A 22,759-nucleotide genomic window follows, 5' to 3' on the forward strand; every position below is an offset into this window, starting at 1 on the left:
GGTATTTGTGCTTTCTTAAAAGAGACCCCAGAGACCTCCATCTCCCGTTCTGCCATGTGAGGACACAGCAAGAAGGTGGCCGTGGGGAAACTAGCAAGTGGGCTCTCCCCAGACACCAAATCTGCCTGCGTCTTTATGGAATTCTCAGCCTCCAGGCCTGGGGGAAATACATGTTTGTTGTTGATAAGCCTCTCAGTCTGTGGTGCCTTGTTAGAATCGCCTGAGCAGACCAAACCTACCTACAAAAGGATGGCCATACTCTAGACCAATGGGACTTACCTTTGGGAGGTGACAGATTCCTTTGAAAATATGATTTGAAACTATAGATGCCTTCCCCATGCAGGCTTACGTGTACACACACACACACACACACACACACACGGGCATGCTATTATGCTATTTCAGGGGTACCTGGGCCCCTGAAGCTCACTGTGGCCCCTAGAAAACACTTTCTTCTCTCCCCTTTTCTGATTCTTCCCTCCAGACTTACCACACTGCAAACTTTCCAACGAGGCCTCTTACTGCTCAGTCTCCAGCTTTGAGAACATAAGTCTGTGACCTTGTAGAATGTCTCCTTCCCTTGGAAGGAAACATTCAGGTTGGTGACTAAAGCCCAGGTGGGTGATAAGCTGGTCTGAGTTGTGTGTGTGTGCATGTGTGTGTGCGTGTGTGTGTGTGTTGTGTGTGTGTTTCTTCCCAGTTCCTTAAATCAATAGTCTTCCACCTCGGGCTACTAGATGGGCTGGGCAAAGAGGGAAAAGCCAGCCCCAGATCAGAATGGGGTAAGGTATGGTGTTTCCTGAGTAGGAGAAGGCATGAATAGGGATTAACTGGTCTACAGTTAAACACCAGTTGTTGAAATTCTTGGCACTGTGCTCTCCTTTCTACCTTGCTAATTCTCATCCAGGGAACCAATTTACATATTTCCCTGGGACCTGAGGATCTTCTCTGCAGGCTGTGAACATCCAAAAAGAGGGCACTGGGTCATAAAATCTTTATCCTTAGCATCTGACATAAGACTTGGCACAGATAGGTGCTCATCTTATCTTTTGCTGTAAGTGATGGAAGTACAACTCCAACTGGCTCAAGTAGAAATGAGAAATTCACTGGCTTCCCTAACTAAAAATCTTATGATCAGCTTCAGGCACAGTGGGATCCAGGTGAACAGCCAATATCTTCAGGACCTCTTTCCTCCCACCTCTCAGCTCTGTTTTCTGCCGGGCTGGCTTCACTCTCAGGCAGATTCTCTCACAGTGTTGGCTCCTGGCTGACCTTCTGAGGCCATAGGAAAGCAATCCAAGAAAAGAAAGCTTCTCTTTGCACATAGTTGCTGCATATGTGGTGAGGAATTCTCAAGGGAGAAGCTCAGGTCACATGCCCATCTATGGGCATGTTCTGCTTGGCCAGACCCAAGTCCTGGGCCCTAGGATTGGAGGACAGGGTTGGGGACTGGGGATAGGGTAGGCAGGTCACAAGGTTCATCCCACTGGAACTATATGGACGGGGTGACGGGATGGTTTCTAGGAGGAAAACCAAGGTTAGCCGAGAATGGGGAATGGATGCTGGGCAGGTGAGAACTAGAGACATCACTTGAATGCTTGCTCTGAATGCTACCATGACAAATGAGCACATGGCCGCTGGTGCTGGATAAAGCATGACGGTCCAGGAACTTAAGTCCGGGAAACATGAGTGAGGCCTGAAGCCTGGGCTCAAGTCCCAGCTCTGGCACCTGCACTTAGTGTGACCTTGGTCAGGGCAACTCCACCTCTCTGGAACTCAGTTTCTCTACCTGTAAAATGGGGGCATCTGGAGTAGATCACAGCTAGGGACTTTTCCACTCACTCAGTCATCCAGTTCTTCATTTTGTTTCTTTCCATTTTGTTTGGAGTTGGTCCAAACTGGATCTGAGTCCCAGTTGTGAGGTTTACCAGTGGTCTCAGGCTTGACAGATGCCCCTTTTCAGGTGTGTTCAGCTGGGTCCTTCCCAGCCATTGAGCTGCACTGGCCTGGCTCCAGCCTTGGCTCGCCTCCCCCTGCAGATGGCCCGGGTCACTTGCTGCAGCCACTGGGCCTGCTCAGCCTGCAGTGACATGACCTGAGGGCTAGACCAACTTCCCTCAGATCCCCAGCTGTCATCCCAGCTGACGGGACCAGACCCTTGGCAGCAGGAGATGCTGGTGCCTCTTCTTCCAGAACTGGCTTCCCTCGTGGCTGCCAGAAGACACAGGTGACACAAGCCAGAAGCGAGGAGCAGCTGGACCCACCAGTGATTAATGGGGGACAGGAGCTGGGCTGTGGAGCAGAGGAAGTTCTTGCCTTCCAACCCTGCCATTGTTCACGTGGCTTCTCTGGAGATGCCCTGCGTTCTGGGACTCCCGGCTGTGTTTCCTGGAGCATGTGTTGTGTCGGCTCACACTCTTTCCCTGCCTCAGAGTCCCTTTCCTCCACTTTGATGGGGCTGGGATTCCATCCCCCAGTAAAGCAGGAGCTGGTGACTTTTGCCTCAGGCTCTGTTTTCTAGGGAACCCAGACTGAGATACTACAGCTGTGTGACCTCGAGAGATTTACTTAACCTCTCTGAGCTTCAGATGCTGAGTCTGTAAACGGAAGATAATGACAGAGGATCCTTAATAGGATTGTTGTGGTGCTTAATGAGATAGCACAGGCCAAGTACTTGGCTCAACATATGCCAGTTTTCATTAGTATTGTTGCCGAGCCGGGTGCTGGATCGTGTCACGGGAAACCAGTTATTCAACACTGAATTCCATGGATATTCACTGAGTGCCAACTTTGTGCTAGCCTTTGCTCCCAAGGAGCTCACAGTCTAGAAAGCAAGGCAGGGAACTGGGTGCTACGGTGTGATTGCTGATGGGTGGAAGACTCAGATGCCACAGTATGGTAGTCAGGGATGGTAACCAGAGGTGGCTTCTCAGGGGAAATGAGGTTAAAGATCTGAAGGATATGTAGTTGTTACAGATGATGGACAGGTGAAGCGTGAAGTGTTCCAGACCTAGGCCACAGCATGGGCAAAGGCCTGGTGGTAAGGGAAAACATTTCAAAGAATATACTGGCCCATGTCATCCTCAAGAAGCAGGCAAATTAAAAGAGAAACAAAAATGGGTAAGTATGAACTAATGAAAATGCATGAATATGGTCTTTGCAAAGGAGTGTGTGAGTTCTAGAATGATTCTGTGCAGTATGGTAGCCGTAGCCACATGTGGCTGTTTAGATTTAAATTAATTAAAATTAAATACAATTTAAAATTCAGATTCTCAGTCCCACTGGCAGCATTTCAAGTGCTCAATGTTGGACAGTATAGGTGTAAAACATCTCCATCATTGCAGAACATTCTATTGGATAGAGCTGCCATATCACGACAGAGTCCCTGGAGAAGGATGCAGATCACAGAGAAAGGGTTCTGGGAAAGTCCCGGGGTGGCATTGTCCTCAATCCCCAGGAAGAAAAAAGCCAGAGCTGGGAGGGGTGAGAGTGTTGGCTCTGGAAACAATGCACAATCTGACACCTCTTTGGTCAGGGTATAATCTCTGGGTTGTGCTGGCTGGCAGCCTCTCACCTGCATGGAAGGATACAGGAATGCGGGGGAAATCGACTGAGGGGCTGAACCAGGAAGTCCTCCCCCTCTTGAGGCCAGGAGCACCCTGGGAATTGTAGTTTGTCACTTCTGAGATTCCCTCAAAGCTTGACAGATGCAGGAGGGCTGGCGCTGGACTGGGGCTGGGCACCTCTTGGGGCAAAGATTTTGGGAGGGCTGGTAAGAGCTGGGGATACGCCTGGGTTTGGGGTTTCTGTGGGTGGTGGCAGAAGGATTGTCTTCTCTCCTCTGGTGAAACACACAATATTTGGTTAAACAGAACCCTCAAGTCCACACATTCTGGTTAATTGAGATTTGCCAGGGAGAGACAGGGAGTTCCTATAAGATTAGAGAAGAGAGAGGGTGGATGATACACTGCTGTTGGTCATTCATGCATTTAACCCAATATTTATCTCCCTCAGTATTTATTGAATGCTTGCTATGTGCCAAGACCTGCTCTAGGCACTGGGAATCAGGAGTGAACAAAAGGGACAGTGTCTCTGCTTCCAGGAGCTTTAGAGAAGGGAGCAGACAAGAACCAATGATTTGCCTTTGCTTCCAGAACATACAGCTGTCTTGTAAAAGCTGTGCTGAAGTATGGATTTTGACAGATTTAAACTTTCAATGCAACCATTCTCTGTCTCCTGTCCCTAGGGGTGGCAGTCATATTTAAAAATCACTGAGTTGGGTCCTTGATGATTGTGTTGAAGACATCCAGATGATAAAGTAGACTATCCTACAGTGTAAGATGGCACGAGGCCTCTACCTCACCATTTCGAGTCAGTTAGGGAGCCTTAGGCTACTCCATGGTAAAATGGGGTTGGTGGTGGTCCTCACTTCAAAGGACTGTTGTGCAGATGGAAAGAACTCCTGCAACAGGTGTACCCTCCCTTACACACAGACACCAACAAATCAAGAGAAAGAGGGGGCGAGAGAGCTTCCCACCAATTCTCCCAAAGCCACAATGTGATGTCTGCTGTCTCTTTACATCTTCTGAGGTCTGACTTACAATAAATGCTTATGATTTTAGGACCTCCAGTTATTCACGCCCAGTGCATTTCCTCGGGAGTCTGTGTCACCAGTGCAATTTGATTTATTTGTGCAATTATTTTTTGAATGTCTGTAAATTCCACAAGAGCCCAGATATTGCTAGCTACACCTACTATCACTGGGTGCTCAGGCCCAGCCTACAGTAGGTGCTTAATAAAGAGGGATGGCATGTAAACGAGTGAAAGATAGCAACACGGGCATTTTCTTGTTTAGGGGCGACTTCCTACAAGTCTCTCAACTTGTTCCAAAGTCTTCATACCCCTAGCCCCCCACCACAACCCAAAGGAAGCAGCCGTGCCCCACCACAACCCAAAGGAAGCAGCCGTGCCCCACTCCGCCTCGCCTCCACTGTAGCTTCCCGCCACGCCCGCGGGCTCCGCGGTGCAGTGATCCCTGCAGGCCGCGAGGGGGCGCCAGCGTCTCGCGCACATTCCCCTCTGCTCCTAGGCGGGCGACCTCAGCCAGGACGATTCAATGGCCGAAGGTTTACCCAGAGCCTCCTGAGTTCCCGGGCTGCCTTAGGCTCTCGGAAGCGTAGGCCCCACGGCAGGCCGGCGCGCTTTGCGGGGGGATCCCGACCGAGGTCTCCGGGTGGTCCCGGGAATGCGGTACCACGAGCACGTTCCGAGTCGCGAGCTGCGGGGTCGGCCTTGCAGACCCAGAGCGCTTCCGGGAGGAGTGCTCGCCCCCAACCCCTGCCCCGCAACCGCGCTCGCGACCTCTGACCGCCCCCGAGAGTCCCCAGGCCTAGGAACCTGCGGCGCTCGCGGGTCCGGCCGGTCGCACTCCGCCCCGGGTCCTTCCGCGCAGGCGCTGACGGCCGCGGTTCCCATGGTGACGGGGGCGCTTCCCCGCCCGAGGCCCCGCCCCCAGCAGGCTAGGCTGCGCGGGGCCGCGGCGGCGCGGGCAGGTGCCGCGGGCTGCGGGCAGGTGGCGGGGCGGCGCGGCGCGGGCAGGCGGCGGCGGCTGCAGGGTAGGTTGTGCGGTGGCTGCCGGCTGTGGGGGCGGGCTGTCTGCTCCCAGCGCCCGGCCCGCGAAGGGGCTGGGGAGGCGACGGTGGGAGATGGACGCCAAGTTTCTGCTCGGCTGAGGCCCCGGGAGAAAAGTTGGCAAAGTTGGCCGAGGAAGAGGTGGGGACCCGGTAGATCTCCCACGGCTCTGGGTCTGCGTGGAAGGGAGATCCCGATTTGGGAGACTGGGGATCTGTCTTCCGAGACTTGCGAGTGGATCCCGCGGGAAGATCCCGCACAGGGCAGCCAATGGAGCCCGCACCACCAGGCTGAAGACTTGGGAGTCGATCCCAGGAGTGGATCGGGCACCGGCGGCCTGAGGTCCCACTCCATCTCCAGCCTGGGGGTGGCGGGGGTCGGTGACTGGAGACTGGGAGCTAGTCGGATCCCTACCCCTTGTTCCTCCCCCGCCCCCACCCCTGCTTGTCCGAGCCTTGGCAATGGATTCCGAGAGGAGATCTGGTGGCCGGGAGCTGGGGGATCGCGGGAGATCGGGTACCCAGCCTGGAGCGGCTAGGATCTGGACATCCCTGCGGGTTGGAGGCCCGGAGGTGGGCACTGGGAAGCGGCGGTGCCCGGCGAGGCCGAGCCCGGGGCGAGTGGATCCTGCGGGCAGCGGGGGTGGTGGAAAGCAGCGCGCGGGGCCCCTCGGGCGCCGGGGGTCCGGGGCTCCAGACTTGCTCTCCCCGCCGGGCCTTCGCTCCCCTCCGCGCGCCTTCCCAGGCATAATGCGCCCTGATGGGATTAAGGTTCGGTACCACCCCCCCCCCCCCGTCCCCGTTCCCGGGCAGGCTTGGAGGGCCCTCATCCCCTTGGCGGCGCCGCTCCGGGCTACAGGCGGGGCCCTCGGGAGGGGAAGTAGCCCGCTGACCCCTACCCGAGCCCTGACCTTTCCACACCCTCCTAGAACACACACGCTTCGGAGCCGGGGCGCCGCGCCCTGAAGTCCTGCTCTCGTCTTGTAGCGGGGTGTGTGACCTCCGCGCGCCGCCTTAGATGGCCTGGGATTCCTGCCGGCCAGGGCTGAACTTTCTCTAGCCAGGAGGAGCCATTACCTTTTGGAAGGGAAAGGGCTGTACCTGTTGCACAAAGAAAGAGCTCTTTGCTTTGTAGCTTCTTTGTGACCTTGGGGAAAACACTTCACCTCTCTGAGCCCGGTCTCTCCTCGGGGCCAAGTGGGGTGGGATTGGGGGGTCAGAGTGCTCCCTCTTCTGGGTGGCTGGCAGGATTAATAGATGTGATAAAACAGGTAGGGACTCTGTAAATATTAGTGGGCCCTCCTTCTGTGGCGCCTTCTTTCCTAGGTCCATCCCCTGCACTTCCCTTCCAGTATCCCAGGGAAGCTCCAGCAAGGCAACTCGATTTCTTTTTAAACTGCAGGATTAGAGAGCTATTTAACTCGAGCTTTCCTCCTGAGGGGTTTATGGCCCCTCTGATCCTCCTTGCAAGAGAGAAGCTCTGGGGTTTGGCTAATCAGTAACCAGGGCATTTCGACCAGGCTTCTCCCTTGGCTCAGCTTTCCTTTTCCTAATCCACGGAGCCTCCTGGACAAACATGCATTCACCTCCAGACCCTGGCATCTCATCCCTGGGACAGTTCCCAAGGGAGCGGTGCGGGCACTAGCTCCGGGCTTGGTGGTTGGAAGGGGAATAGTTTTTTAAACGATTTGTATGCTTGACAAGGGTGCAGTTAACCTGAGAGAAGGGCAGGCTTCCACCACGGGGTCTGGACGCATGGTTCAGCGGCGTGAATGAGCATGCTCATTCAATCAGCCTGTGTATGTCTTGAGCACCTACTATGTGGCAGACACAGGACAATGTAGGCTCTGTCCTCCTGGCATTACATTCTGGCAGTCCACTGAGGCTTCCATCAAGGCTCATTCTTGATGTTGGGGTTGCAGCCCTCACCCCAGATTCTGAGGGTGGAGGGACACCCCCCCACACACACAGACACACTCGGAGGTCCTGGGGGCTTTCATTCAAGCCTGACCTTGACAGTGGAACAGCCCACTGTCTGGCCCTGAGCATATCTTCCCTCACGGCATCTCCAGAACACATCTCTGACCAATTCAGAAAAAGAACTCCCAAGGAGTATTTTAGATGTGCTTCATTCATTCATTCATGTGTGTGTGCTATGCAATAAATATTGTGTTCAAGAGGAGGCCAGCAGTCACAGCGTTGAGGGGTAAAGCCTGGTGAAAGAAGGCAGCTGTCTAGAGGGGAGCGCTCTGGTAATGGGGCAGAGGGTGTGATGCCTCCCTTCTGGCAGGGGGAAAGGTGGGGATAGGGGCTTTAGTTTCTTGGAGAGCTTGCCAGGGGGAGAGGATGGTGTTGCGAGCCAGAAAAAGAGAACAGAATGGCCTGAATACAGGAGGGAGCGTGGGGTGTTGGCAGGAGACGCTGGCCAGGGCCAGGTCAACCATTCGCGGGGGTTAGGACTTTATTCCAGGGCTGTGGGGTGCCATGGAAGTTTCTCTGTGGGAGAGGGTCAGATGTGTGTTTTGGAAAGCTTGTCTTACTCTTAGGAGGCTCAGAGGCCAGCGGGGGCTGCTAGAAACATCCGGATGAGAGGTTGTTGTCTGAACTTGCATATGGACATTGGTCAGTATGATATTTAGGGAGCCATGTGGTTGAAGACCCTTCTGGAGACAGAGCAGTCTCTTGGGAGGAGGGATCCCCCCTCCCTTGAGGGAGGTGGCTTGAAGATCATGCCAGTATTCCATCCAATTCAGCAGACCTTGCTGAGCGCCCCTGCGCTACCTGCCCAGGGATGGTCATCCCACATCCTTGGGATGCCACACTTGCACATGGGGCTCATTATTCCCATTTCACAGATGCAGGACTCTGTAATGGGGCAGAGCAGGAATTTAAACTTCCTTCCAACTTGCAGCTTGTGGATGTTTGGAATCTGTAAGGTGGAGTCAATAAACCTCAGGCTGGTGTGGCTGAACCAGGGTGCAGCAGGGTAAATAAACCCAGGGAGGCTTCCAGGAGGAGACAGGGATAGAAAAGAGAGAGCACACCTTTCCTGGCTGTGGTTTCGGGTATCGTACTTGGTTTGAGACTCAACTTCCTCATCTGTAAAATGGGCTCACAGTGTGCTTCTCCCCCTCACTCAAAGGGTCGTTACACGAGTTCAGGGAAGCAGTACACAGAAGTGCCAGGCACCGTGTGTACACTGGTCTGCGCTCACTAAGTCATGGGTGTGGTAATTATCCATTTTGGCTTGTCATCAGATGTGTTTCAGGCACCTCTCCCAACCTGGTGTTGGGGGTGTGTGTGTGGGGGGGCTGGGCAGCCACAGGTGACACTTGAGCTGAGTCCTGAAGGATGAGTAGGAGGCAAGGGGAAGACATTCCAGCAGAAGGAGCAGCCCGGGCGAAAGCATAGCTTAACTGGAGAACCGCATACTTATTGGTGGTATGCCCAGAACACAGAGTGTGCTGAATGAATGAAAGATCATCAGGAATAAAAATTCTCTGCACTTTGTGTGAACATTCACTTTGTGTCACTCTAAATGCCCAAGCAGGAAACTTTTTTGCCAGGTTTTGTGACTCTCTAAATGCCCAAGCAGGAAACTTTTTTGCCAGGTTTGGGATATAAAAGAGGGCAGGAAGGGGTGCCTGGGTGGCTCAGTTGATTAAGCTTCTGCCTTCTGCTCAGGTCATGATCCTGGGGTCCTGGGCCAGAGCTTCATGTTGGGCTCTCTGCTCAGTGGGGAGTCTGCTTCTCTCTCTCTCCCTCTATGCCCCCCCCCATTCATGCTCTTTCTCTTTCTCAAATGAATAAATTAAAAAAAGAAAAAGACAGCAGGAAGATCTCTGTCTAGGAGTTCAGTATTCCTTACCCCACTCACTGAGGCAGATAGGACTGTGACCCCCACATAAGCCTTGTCCCTCTTAAAACCTCGGTTTCTTCCTCTGTAAAGTGGGATGTTTGGAGAGACTATAAAGCAGAGAACACATCAGAAGACCAGCTGTTTGCTGAACCCCCCATATGTGCCAGACTCTAGGCTAAACTCTCTCTCTCTCTCTCTCTTTTTTTTTTTTAATTTTCACAACAAACTTGGGTGATTCCTGTTAGGGGGACAGTGGGTTTTGGAGTTTATGAAGCCGAGGCTCTAGGAATCCTATCCACTCCCACTGTTGAAACTCCTCTCATTTAGAAGCACACTGTTTCATTTGAGGGACACACACACACACACACACACCCCTTTCCCTTCATATGATGAATATTTTATTGAGCATCATATATGGGCAATTCAAAAGAGCCTCTGCTCTCAGGAATCCACTCCTCAGGAATCTGGTCAGTTGGATGGGAGGAAAAAAGTGGCGGGGAGGTCAAGGGAGACAGGTATGCAGATGATCATGGATTAACTTCTGCTCCATACCACTGCTCTGTCACTTAATTGCTCAGTTAGATGACCTTTGAAATGTTCTATAGCCTTGTCTCTGTTAAGAATTTAAATATGTCCCCAGAGCGTCATCTTGGATATTTACATCCCTAAGTCAGAAGTGGTACACACATGTACACTATATATATTTGTATTGTGAGAGTAACATGTAACATACCAAGTACTTCAAAGATGGAAACATGATAGTATTTTAAGTGACAAGTGAGTCTTCCCGCATCAGCCCTTGTCACATTCTATTTATCGAAGTTGTTTTTTTAATTTTTAAACATTTTTTTCAAATTTATCTGACAGAGAGAGGGGGAACACAAGCAGGGGAGTGGGAGAGGGAGAAGCAGGCTTCCTGCTGAGCAGGGAGCCCGATGTGGGTCTCGATCCCAGGACCCTGGGATCATGACCTGAGCTGAAGGCAGCTGCTTAACTGACAGAGCCACCAGGTGTGTCAGTTATTTTTATGTTCACTCTGGAGCCATGTGGAAGGCATTGAATCTTGGTTTTGCCACTGTGTGACCCTGGGCAGGTGATTTAACCTCTCTGAGCCCCAGTTTCCTCATTAGTGACCAGAGGTGAATCGAGGGTCTTCCTTCTGAGGATTGCTGTGCAGAGTGAAGGAGAAGGGCCCGGCAGGTGGTCAGTGCTCCGTGTGCAATGGTTGTTACCACTCTCGTTACATGTTGTAGTGGAGTCACTACCTTCCGCCTCCTCCACTTCTAGACTTTATGCTCTGAGAAGCAGAAACCCTGTCTGTCTTCACTTGTTTGCTCTGCAAACAGTCATGGAATCAACAGATGAATCTGTCTGTGTAGACATATTCTTTTAACAGTGGTGATAAAACAGAATTTCACACATACATTAAAAATAGATTTGGATTCTTTCCTGTTTCAGAATGTGTTGACTGACCCTACCCTTTAAAAAGCTGAATTAATACCCCAATGCCTGAAGGTGCTCTTGGTTATTGAACAGATCCCCTGTGGGTGGGCATCGAGTGGCATGCTTTTTGCCGTGACACACAGCAGTGTAATAGACATCCCTGTTCTGTGTGTTTGCACGCGTCTTGCATTCCGGTTGGAGGGTGGATTCCAGGATGTGGAGGTGTTGGAGTAAAGGGGGTTTGGGATGTGGATCTAGCCTGACCCATTTCCCTCCTGAGCTGTTGAACATTTCACATTCCTCCTGAGGCTGTGGGAGAGAGAGCCTGCTGGTGTATTTTGGGGTTGGGAGGGGGCAGTGAATAGCTTTGCCTTACAGGTGGCTGTGGGGTAGCATTTGGCGTGACCATAGGGAGGGTGATGGTTCCTGCAGGCAGCACCCTTTGCAGCCCTTGGGTCGGAACCCAGCCTGCTGGGGGCCATGTCCTGGAAGGTATTTTCCCATTGTACATACAAGCCCACCTGCTTCCCTCTAGGGATAGGTGGCTTTGTATCTGCCCAGTTTACCTATGATAATACTGTGTAACAAGCATTGGCCAAGTTGCAGTGGGCTTTAATGGCAAACCATTTGTTTCATGTTGCCGGGTCAGCAGATGACTCAGCTGAACTTGACTGGGTTTTGGGAAGCAACCTGGACATCAAGCTTTGAGTTGGGTGTGTGTCTGCCCCACATACCTTCATCTTGATACCCAGGCTGTTGGGCAGCCGCTTTTCTGTGATGGATAGCGGATGCTCAGGAGCTCAGTGGGGTCCCGTGGTGCCTCAGAAAATCTCTACCAGGAACTCAGGCAGTGGTGTTCCTTCTGCTCTCTGATGGTTAAAGCAAGTCACATGGCCGAGCCCAGCAGAAGAACATATACTCTCCCAGTGGAGGCTGTGAGGGAGGGAGTCTGTGTTTCCTGAGCAGTAATACACCCTGTCACAATCAGGTTTCGGGTGGGGGCGGGATGGAGTCTGGGTGGAAGGTCCACCCGGAGAGGGCTTTGAGCATCATTGAGCCTGATTTGTGTGGGACCCCTCAGAGGAGGGCTCTTTCTGCATAAGGAGACCTGGTTAGAGCTGATAACCCAGAACAGGCAGTTCACCTGTGTGAGCCGTGGTTTCCCTACCTGGGAAATGGGAATAATGTGCCCTTTCAGGCAGAGCTGCTGTGAAGCCCAAACATGATATTGAGCAAGCAGGTGTTTTGTGTCTGTGATGTGAAGTGTGAAGGTGAGGCACCATTATCTTGGTTGATTTTTTTTTTTCAAAAAAAGATTTATTTGAGGGCGCCTGGGTGGCTCAGTGGGTTGCGCCGCTGCCTTCGGCTCAGGTCGTGATCTTGGGGTCCTGGGATCGAGTCCCGCATCGGGCTCTCTGCTCAGCGGGGAGCCTGCTTCCTCCTCTCTCTCTCTGCCTGCCTCTCTGCCTGCTTGTGGTCTCTCTCTGTCAAATAAATAAATAAAATCTTTAAAAAAAAAAAAAGATTTATTTGAGAGAGAGAGCATGGCGGGGAGGGGCAGAGGGACAGGGAGAGAGTCTTAAGCAGGCTCCATGCTGAGTGTGGAGCCGGAAGTGGGACTTGATCCCATGACTCTGAACCAAAATAAAAAATCGAACACTTTTCCAACTGTACCGCCCAGGTGCCCCTTGACTGATTTTTGCTTTGGATTCAGTTTCCAGTTGCTCAGGCTATGGTACCCGCAGCTGGTAAAGCCCAGCGGGGGAGCACAGTGAGGCCAGGGGGAGGCTGGGGAGGAGTCAGATTTACATTCAAATCCCAGCTCTGTCGCTGTGGGTCATATGACTGTCCACTCCTAATTACCCCTCAAGCCTCGGTTTTCCTGTCTGTAGAGTGGCCGTAGGGTCCATGCTTGTGACCGTTGGTCAGGCTCTGCAGCTCTTGGCAGGCACCAACTGCTGGTGCCTGTGAGTGCGACTGGGGTGGAACATGGAATTCTGCAGAACTGGATGGGAATATGTATTCAGACTGCCTGGGTTCAAATCCCTGCGCCAACACTGGGTTTGACTCTGGACCAGGCAGTTAAACCTTGGTGCCTTAGTTTCCTGTCTGTAAACTGGGAGGAATACTAGCGTCTGCCTCGTTAACTGGGCTAATACATAGCACGTGCTAATGAATGTGTGTGTCAGCATTCTCTTCATTACTGTCTTGTATTATTATTAGTCTGCAAAAGCCCAGGGGGGTTCCTTCTGCTCCTGGGAACCCACAGGGCCTTGGGAAAAGGCATGAGGAGAGGGATGCTTCTTGACCTCAGCTTCTGAGCAGGTGCTCTGCCCCCCTCTGCTGTGGCTAGAGGGCTGTCTGTTAATGGGTCCCTGTTTCTATGACATTCTCTCCCCTAGGGCACGCATTACCTGCTGGGGAGGGACCAGCTGCCTTTATCTACCGCTCTGCACTCTCAAACCGGGGCTCCAGTCCAGCCAGGGAGGAGCCCTGGAAGCCCTGCATTTCAGGAATGTTCCCACTGCCCATGGTGGGAGGGCTCATGGGTTTCAGAAGCCCATGGTTGTGAGGCCACCCAAGCTAGGCACAAGGGGTGGAGGTCACTCAGTCACTCCTTCATGTGTTCCTGCCCAGTTCTGTGCTGGGGCAAATGGGATTCTGCTTGGTGTCAGGGGTGGGTTCCTGAAGGAAGCTAGGTGGGCTTGGTAGAGATTCTGGTGTGCCCCACGCATGGGATTCCTGTGTGACCCCAGGCAGGTTGCTTTACCTCTCTAAGCATTTCCTCATCCATCTGGTGAGTCTTAGATGAGCCAGGATGTCACTGGAGGCAAGAAAGGAGAGCCTTTTTGACCTGTGTGAACCTGGTGGTCTTCTTCCCGGGCCTCTGTGCCTTCAGAAGTTGCAGGCTGAGGCACCCAGGTGGGTTAAGTTAAGTGTCTGACTCCTGGTTTTGGCTCAGGTCACGATCTCAGGGTTGTGAGATCAAGCCTCACATTGGGCTCTATGCTCAGTGGGGAGCCTACTTGGGATTCTCTCCCTCTCCTTCTCCCCCTGGCGCCCTCCCCCTGCTTATGCATGCTCTCCCTCCCCTCTCCCTCTCTTTAAAAATAAAAAATAAAATCTTGGGGAAGTTTGGGGTTGATGAGTGAGGCTGCCTTTCTTCCACTGGCTGAGACTTAGCTTTTGAGAACATTGCTGTTATTTATAGTGAAATAAAACCAAGAAGTAGGGAGTATTCGTTCTCTCCTAGGCATTGTGCTCATCTGTGTTTCTTGTTATTCTCATGTCCCCATTTGACAGAAGAGGCTCAGAGAGGGAGTTGCATGCCCAGGGTCCCTGTGGGGAAGGGTGAATGCAGGTCTAGGCAGCCTGACCACAGCACATGGGTCCTGACCCCCTCCCCCTGCTGCCTCCCCCGGGGGTAAAGTAGGACAGAGCTGGACCTTCCTGGCTGTCTGTCCTCTCTCCCTCACATCATTGCTGTGTGACTTTGGGCAAGTGACTTGGCCTCTGCGCGAGCCTCAGTTCTCATCTGCAGAAAGAAGATGCTAGGGTTTTCCCTGTGGAGTCCTTGTGGGACGGGGTGAGGTAACCATATAAAGCTCCTTGCACTTGCTAGGCATTTGCAAGATGGGAACCCTTCCCCATATAAGATCACCTGGGGGTCTTTAAAACCAAAGTGCGTAAGATACACCAAGGACTTGCTTTGTAAATCACGATATGAATCTTTCTCACTTGTGGTAGCGGCAGAAATAGTAACAGACACTATAATAAGAAATGAGAGTTAGCTTGGATTGACTGCTTCGTATATTCCAGCTCCTTGGATGGACACGTGGGTTTGTGCTTTATTTTATCTCATCCTTAGCGGGATCCCTTCTTCACCCTGTAGAGACAGGTGTTAGTGTCGTTCCCATTTTACAGACGAGGAAGCCGAGCCTCTGAGAGCCCGAGCACTGCCCCCCACCCCACCTCATAGCTAGTGGCAGGCAAGGAGCCCTGGAGCCCCTTTGTGTGTGAGTGTCATCGGTGGTGTCCCGCCCGTGGGGGACCCAGCTGTATTTTCAAAGGCTCCGGGTCAGGCTGCAGCTCCTAGCCAAGTGTTTATAGTTCTTTTCTTTTTTGTTTTGTGTCCTCGGTGTCGAAAGCCCTTTCTGGGACCTGCCTGTTTACCCAGGGGGCGGTGAGACACTGCTGGGGGGAAGGAAACTCAGGGTGTGCAGGGCTCTTGGCAGAAGGGGATGCCAGCAGGCACACTGGGGACCCTGAGGTAAGTGTGTGAACTGGCGCCGGCAGACCTGCCCGGACGCGAAGCCTGGGCCTTGGTGGGCGCTGTGCCCGCAGAGCGCAGCCCTGGGCCCTGGGCCGGCTGTTGCTGAGGGTGGATCTCCCAGGACCCTTTGGCCTGGGAAGCTGCCCACGATCATCTCTTTCATTTTAGGTCCCAGCCTGGAAACTTTTGCCTTTGTTTCTGGAACTGACCACCTGCCCTCCCGGGACTGTACTTGGCATGTGAAGGGATCCTAGGTCATGGGAGAGAACACAGAGTGTCAGAGAACAAGTTCTGGGCCAGAAGTCAGGACTTGGTTCTAACACCAGCTACTCTGCTATGTGTCCTTGAATGAGCCCCTACCCCTCTCTGGGCCTCTTTCACCAGGGAAGGGCAACTGGATGGGTCGCTCCCAGAAGCTTCTTACTTGCTCAGTTTGAGGCAGAAGTGGCAGAGGTCGGATTTGAACTCAGGCCTGCCATCTGCAAACCCAGACTTCCTATAATAATGCTCGAGGCGGCTGATGCCTTCTCCCCATCTTCTGCTGGCCCTGTGGGAAATACCTTCTCTCCCCTGAGAATTCCCATTGTAGTGCTTCCTTTCCTCCCCTGGGACAGCTGATCCTTTTCATCTTTGTTATTGATTAAGCGCCCACTGTGTACCAGGGTCTGTGCTCGGGGCTGGGGCTGCTTGGGATGTGGACTCCTGCCCTCTCAGGGGAGCGAGACGAGGAAGCAGACAATGGTGGGCTCAGGGCTCTAATGGGAAGCCGGGCGTCCCATTCTCCCGGTCCCCCTTCTGTCAACTTTGCAGCCAAACTGGTTCCCATGGTGCTCCCGATATTTGGGGATGCTAATTGGCAACTAGCAGACCACCATCTTGGAGAGGCGACAGGTGCCTGATGACTGTGTGTCGGTACGAGTCCCGGAAAGGAGGCCCTCAAGCCTCTCAGGATCGCCTTTGTCCATGTGCGTTAATCATAGCCCCTCTGCTTTTCCTTAGTCCAGTTCGCTAAAAATGGCAGTTTGTTGGAAAAGGGTTTTTTGGAATGCCCAGCATGCTGGTTGACCCAGCAGCCCAAGTGTGAGCCATCTACCCTGGCTTTCATTGGGGTCACCTGGGCTTCCACAGGGGCTCTCTGGTGTGTCACCCAGTTCCTATTCTTAGGCCTGAGTCACCCTCAAAAGGTGGCTCTTTCATGGGCGGCGGCAGCAGCCTGAAGACACTGCCCAGGTTTGGAGCCATGCGGCCCTGGTATTTGGGTCCACAACCACAGGAGTGGCTTCCCTTCTCAGCCTCAGTGTTCACACCTGTGAAATGGGCATGCTAACGCCTGCCTCTGAGGCTGGTGGGGAGGTCTCAGCGAGGTTACTGGGTGACTGTGGGGTAGAAAGGGAGTTGCTGTCCGTTCTGTCCTGTCGGGAGGTTGGGTGGTGCTGTTAGGTAAGCCCCCTCCCCCCGGGTGCATGCCTCTCCTGGAGTACTGGAGTGTTCTCATACCTTCGTAATTACCTTTGGTGAGTCGTTCTGCCTTATTCGGCTGTCCCTTCCACACCTGGCATGTAGTGGCTTGAGATTACTACTTGTTAAGTGACTCTTGTTTGATTTAATTTTTATCCTCTCTTTGTCCTTGTTATAATACCCTTACATTATATACATTTACATTATAATACAATACTTCTTTTCTCATTGTGGAGCATTTAGAAATATGGATAATCCAAAAGGAGGAGAATAAACTCTTAAGCTTAAACTTAACTCTTAAACTTCTAAAGATAACCAGTGGCAATGATTTGAAGTATGATTTCTAGACTTTTTGGTCACACTGTGCATACGTACCGACGACTGAAAGATGTTGGCACCTTGTCTTGGGTTTCAGACTGTTGGCTTAATTCTTAGCTGACTTGGTTCCAGTCCTGGCTCTGGGACCTCCTAACTGTGTGACCTTATGCAGGTCATGTCCCCTCTCTGAGCCTCCACTTCTCTGCAAAGGGCGGCTGCCTGAGGATTCAGTGAGTTAATGTAGGGCAGGGATTAGAGGTGCATGGCGAACAGCAAATGCATAGTCTCTGCTAGCTATCATTTTATATATGTGTGTATTTTTTTTCTGCTATTGAGCAGTGAGCCCCTTTCCAGGAATGTTGGGGTATGCCACTGGTGAATTTGGACATTAGGCTTGGGGGACCCCCAGACCACCTCCTCCGGGAAGTGCCCCATGCTGCTCCCTTTCAGGTCAGAGATGGGGGCTCAGGGTGGAGCTTGGGCTGGGTGTGTTGGCCCACACAAAGTGTTCTGGATGCTCTTACAAGCCAGTCCTGATACTTATCACTCAGGGACGTTTCCTGTCCCCGCGGAGGCCTGGGTGTTGTCCAAGTTACAGCAGCTGGTTGGTCCCAGGGGGCGGAAGTGGCCCCCTGTAAGATGAGCTCACCAGGCACCCTTCCTCCTCCTCCCCTAGCTGTGGCTGGGATCTGAGGCTGGGCTCAGCTCCCCCTGGAACGAAGGGCAGGGTCAGCTATCGACCTCTAAGAAGGGCTGAAAACTTGGAAGTCACCTGGACGTCAATGGGACCCAGAGGGCTAGAGACAGGAAGGGGTTAGTGGAACCTGGTTTTCAGAGGTGAGTCTAGGGTTGGCGATACCCATGGAGGCACATGATATCGCTCCTGACTTGCTCTGGGAACCTGGGTGAGTTAGGCAACTTGACCCACCCTCAGTTTCCTTGTCTGTAAAATGGGGCTAATAGGAAGTCTCTCCTTAGAAGGTGGTTGTGGCACAATATGTGAAGGCTGCTGGCAGGGCCATGTTCACAGTCAGGGCCCTCTCCCGGTTATCATCATTTGGAACATTTGTAACAGAAACACTGATCGAGTGCTTACTGTGATCATCACAGTGAATCCTCGTGGGGAACTGTCACTGCAGTTGCTAATAGCACCCCTATCTTGCCATCTGATTCCACATTGCTTGGAGGTCTTTCTCCCCCCCCCCACTTTTGTTATTTATTTTAGAGAGCGAGAGCATGTGTGAGCCAGTGGAGGGACGGAGGGAGAGAGAGAATCCTAAACCGACTCTGTGCTGAGCACGGAGCCTGACGCAGGGCTCGATCCCACGACCCTGGGATTATAAGCTGAGCCGAAATCAAGAGTCGGAAGCTCAACCAACTCAGCCACGTAGGGGCTCCCTGCTTGAGGAGGGTGCTCCACACCCTTGACTGTGTGATAAGCCATCCAGCATGCAGTAAGCAATCAATGATAGGCCACCACTGGTGGGCTCGGTGGGGCTGTTTGTATGCGAGGCCAATGACCCAGCCCAACACCCATAATTGGGAGCGCCTGCCCCTGGGGCTGATCCTGAAACCCATGACTTGTTTGCATTGTCCATTGCCTCCCATTAGTGGTGCCCCAGGTTCCATTCAGCCACCTCAGCTGCTCTGAAGGATGGCTGCTGAATCCTGGGGGTACCCCTGGGGTTCTCCAGATCAAATATTGTCCTCCCAATGTCATGGCACCTCCCAGATGTCTCCCAAACTTGCGAATGTGTCATCTGGCTCTTGTGGGATGTGGTACTGAATGCACCACCAGAAATTGTATTTTTGGGGGGCTGGACCACAGAGCGAGGAGTCTGGGGGGAGGCAGTGTTAAGGAGCCTCGTGTGCTGCTGGCTTGGGCTATGACCTGGGCATCTCCTTGACCTGGCTGTGCCCTTCACGGTCCACGGTCTCCAGATGGGTTTCTTGGACAGTGCTCCCGCGGGGAGCACGATCCTGAGGGATTTCTGCTTCCAGAGTGTGTCTAGTGTGAGGGGGTAGCTGTAAAGTAGGCGGCTGGACCGGGCCTGAAACCCAAGATGATGCTAGAGAGAAATGCTAAACTCGAAGTGTAACTGTGTGGGTGGTTTTTATTACAAAAACAATATAGAGTTATTGTAGAGGGCGATTCTTATTGCAAAAACAATCCAGATTCGTTGTAGAACATAAGCAAAACACACACATACATCAACACCCCACCAAAATTAACCAAAATGTGAACCACCTAGATATATATTACAGCACTTAATGATAGCTAAAATAATATGATTAATGTTCATTGAGAATTCACTAAATGCTTTACATGCTTTATTTCATTTCACCTATTCAGAAAACCATACTTTCGCCCATTTCAGACAACCATATTCATGAGAGATTTGAATTCAGGACCCTGTACTCATGAACACATGGTTGGAACCACTGAAGGATGTGGTCCTCCATTAATTCTTCCATTTGCCCTCCATCTACTTTTCCATTCCTTCTTCTATCCATCCTTCTTTTTACGCATCTATTTTTTTCCCTATCTACTGACCCATCTACCCATCCGTCCTTTGATCCATCCATCCATTCTTCCATCCTTCCACCTACCTATCCATCCAACTATCCATCTATCTATTCACCCCCTTTAATTTACCCGCCATCTCTCTGCCCTTCAGTGTATACATCATGCATCCATATATCCACCCATCTACCCATTCATCCTTCTGCCCTTTCACCCATCCATCCATGTACCCATGTGTGCATACATCCATTCACCCACCTGCTTACTTCTCATCCATCCATGCCTCCATCCATGCATCCATGGCTCCATCCATGCATCCATGCATCCATCCATCCATCCATCCATCCATCCATCCATGCATCCAAGCCTCCATCCATCCATCCATGCATCCATTCATCCATCCATGCAACTATTTATTGAGCATCTGCTCTGTCCCAGGCACCTCTGTATTAAGGATATGACAGGATTCAGTGCCTTTATGGGCCAGACATTCTAGTGGGGAAGGAAGCAGATTCACGGTCCCATTAATAAGACAGGCAGTTTTATTTAATTTTTATTTTACTTACTTATTTTTTTGAGAATTGGGGGAGAGTGGGGGCAGGGCAGAGGGAGAGGGAGGAAGCGAATCTTATGCAGGCTCCATGCCTAGCATGAGCCCGATGTAGGGCTCATCTCACAACCCTGATACCTTGACCTGAGCTGAAATCAAGAATCAGATGCTTAACCGACTGAGCCACCCAGGCGCCCCAATATCTGTTTTAGATGGGAATAAGGGAATGACTCTGAGGAAATTAACTTAGAGCTGAAGTGACCTAAAGGCAACAAAAGGGCTATCTGAAGAGCCTGGGTGGGAGGAAGGGTTCTGGGCAGAAGAACTGACAAGTGCAAAGGCCCTAAGATAGGAGAAAGTTGGAAATGCTAGAAGAACCAAAGGAGCAGAGGAAGCTGGGCAGGAGGTACAGTGCAGGGTAACATGGGGTTGATGGTAAGCGTGGAGGCCCTTCGTGATAGGATGTGGGTTTGGGTTTTAAAGAGATTCTTCTGGCTGCCTAGCAGAGAATTACTTCAGGTTGAGGCAGGAAGCCTGGAGGACAGGGAGGAGGTAGTTGTCCCACAGGTGACAGAGGATGAGGGCAGAGGTGGAGGACAGCCCTCCCCAAGACCATTCCCCCCCACACCTGCCCCTCTGCAGTCTGAAAATTATGTATTTTTTCTCTAATGTCTGTCTCCCCTATGGGACTAGAACCCTCAGGAGGGCAGGGACTTTGTCTAGTTCACTGTCCTGTCCCCAGAACAATGCCTGACATACAGCAGGTGTGCTCAGTAAATATTTGTCCGATGAATGACTGGTGTGTCCCAAAGAAAATCTGGGTGAAAATCACAACGAGGAGGGTGAATAATAGTGATGACCAGATAAAATAGCCTATGTGGAAAGCACTGTGCTGGGCTCCTGCCTTTCTGTCAGCCCCCCCCTGCCCCCCTGCGCCTCCCTTGCTAGGCTGGACCTCAGGGAATTTTGGCAGCTCCTGGAGGCCCTATCGTCTGGCAGGCCATCAGCCAATCCCTGGCTGGTTCAGGTCTGGCTCACTTTCGGGAAAGGACTTCTCAGCCTGGGTGGGGCAGCCTTGGGTTGGGCCTCTTGACTGGGTAGGAGGGACTTGTGTGCAGTTGAAGACAGGTTCAGAGGGCAAGCCCTGGTCTTCCTAGCCTGTGAGCTCAAGCATGTCCTGTCCCCTCTGTAAGGCTCAGTTTGTTTGCAGAGCCATGGGGATGACCAGTAACAATGCTGACGTCTATCCAGCCCCTGGGATACCCCAGACACTGATTGTTCACGCAGTTCTTATGGTGGCTCCAGGAGGTGGAAACTCTTCTTGTTCCTGTTTTCCAGATTAGGACCCTGAGGACTGGAGAAGCAAAGTCGAACCCCTGTGCCCACGCAGGAGGTGTGACTTGAATCCACCCGTAGCTTGTGCTTTGTGGATCTAACGTATCAATCCCATGTTTCCCAAATTCTGGTCATTCTTGTATCACCTTGAGGTTTGTTCCTATTTCTGTTCCACCTGGAGTGGTCCTTAGTTAACCTCCTTCTTGAACTCGACTCACCTTTTTTTTTTTTTTTTTAAAGATTTTATTTATTTATTTGACAGAGAGATAGATCCCAAGTAGGCAAAGAGGCAGGCAGAGAGAGAGAGAGAGGGAAGCAGGCTCCCTGCTGAGCAGAGAGCCCAATGCGGGGCTCGATCCCAGGACCCAGGATCACGACCTGAGCCGAAGGCAGAGGCTTAACCCACTGAGCCACCCAGGTGCCCACTCGACTCACCTTTTTAACAGCAGTTTTATCGAGATAGAATTCACGTACTATATGATTCATCCAGTTAAAGTGCCTGGTGGGCTGTCAGTGGAGCACATAACTCTGAATCTCAGGGTTGTAAGTGCCAGCCCCATGTTGGGTACAGAGATGACTTAAAAACAAAATCTTAAAAAAAAAATAAAGTATACAGGGGTGCCAGTCAGTTAAACGTCTGCCTTCAGCTTGGTTGTAATCCCAGGGTCTTGGGATTGAGCCCCGCATTGAGCTCCCTGCTCAACTGGGGAGCCAGCTTCTCCCTTTCCCACTCCCCCTGCTTGTGTTCCCTCTCTCGCTATGTCTCTCTCTGTCAAATAAATAAAATCTTTAAAAAAAAAATAAAGTATACAAATTCAGATTACAGTTAAAAATAGAAATATGGTACAAACTTTCAGTTATAAAATAAATCACAGAGGTGAAAAGTACAGCCTAGGGAGTGTGGTTAATAAGACTGTAATAATGTCATTTTGTGACAGACGGTGACTACACTTAACCGTGATGAGCACTGAGTAATGGAGGGAATTGTTGAATCATTATGTTGTACACCTGAAACTAACAATATTATGTTAATTATATGTCAGTAAAAAGAAATACCACATGACCCAGCAGTTCCACTTCTGGGTATTTATCTGAAGGAAACAACACACTGAGTCAAAAAGATATCAAATCCCGTGTTTTGTTGCAACATTATTTATAATACGTAAGGTATGGAAGCAACTTATGGGTCCATGGATGGGTGAGTGGATAAAGAAGATGTGAGCTATAGACAAGGGAATATTATTCAGCCATTAAAAAGAACACCATTTGTGACATCGATGGACCTTGAGGGCATTATGCTCAATGAAATAAGAAAAAGATAAATACCATATGATTTCACTTCTATGTAAAATCTAAAAAAATCCCCCCC

The 22,759-nt window shown here is 51.5% G+C and overlaps 1 protein-coding gene across 2 annotated transcripts in view; it reads left to right on the plus strand.

The window, feature by feature from the left end:
- The first annotated feature begins 5,584 nt into the window (after positions 1-5,584).
- Positions 5,585-22,759, plus strand: part of KIAA1671 (KIAA1671 ortholog) — a 181,720-nt gene continuing 164,545 nt past the window's right edge. The window contains exon 1 of one of the 2 annotated variants that reach the window (XM_045081481.1): positions 5,585-5,615. The gene's annotated coding sequence lies outside the window, so the exon portion shown is untranslated. The remainder of the gene's footprint in view (positions 5,616-22,759) is intronic. The other variant, XM_045081482.1, reaches the window with a different exon arrangement.

The sequence above is a fragment of the Mustela putorius genome, unplaced genomic scaffold, assembly GCF_011764305.1.
Source record: "Mustela putorius furo isolate JIRA1106 unplaced genomic scaffold, ASM1176430v1.1 tig00000578_pilon_pilon_pilon, whole genome shotgun sequence".
Classification (NCBI taxonomy): domain Eukaryota; kingdom Metazoa; phylum Chordata; class Mammalia; order Carnivora; family Mustelidae; genus Mustela; species Mustela putorius.